This window comes from Tachypleus tridentatus, chromosome 6, assembly GCF_004210375.1.
Source record: "Tachypleus tridentatus isolate NWPU-2018 chromosome 6, ASM421037v1, whole genome shotgun sequence".
In the NCBI taxonomy this organism is placed as follows: Eukaryota; Metazoa; Arthropoda; class Merostomata; order Xiphosura; family Limulidae; genus Tachypleus; species Tachypleus tridentatus.
Window position 1 is genome coordinate 145,587,795 of NC_134830.1, and position 274 is coordinate 145,588,068.

Sequence of the window (274 nt, forward strand, 5' to 3'; positions counted from 1 at the left end):
ATTTCAGAGAAAATACTGAAATATGAATGGCATAAATTAATATTATGCATTTCATTGAAAGGTTGGTGTATTTCACATTATCTCAGTTTTTGTGTAGTTAATGGGTGCACTTGTAACTGTAATAAAATTATAATTTGTATATTTGAGGTATTCTGTATAGAATTGTTCTTAAGTTCTCATTAAGAGCAAACTTCATGTTTTAGTGGCTTCTTGCTGGAAATTCATTGTTGAATTTTGTCCTTCTCTGTCATTCTTGCTTGTATTTAATGATAAA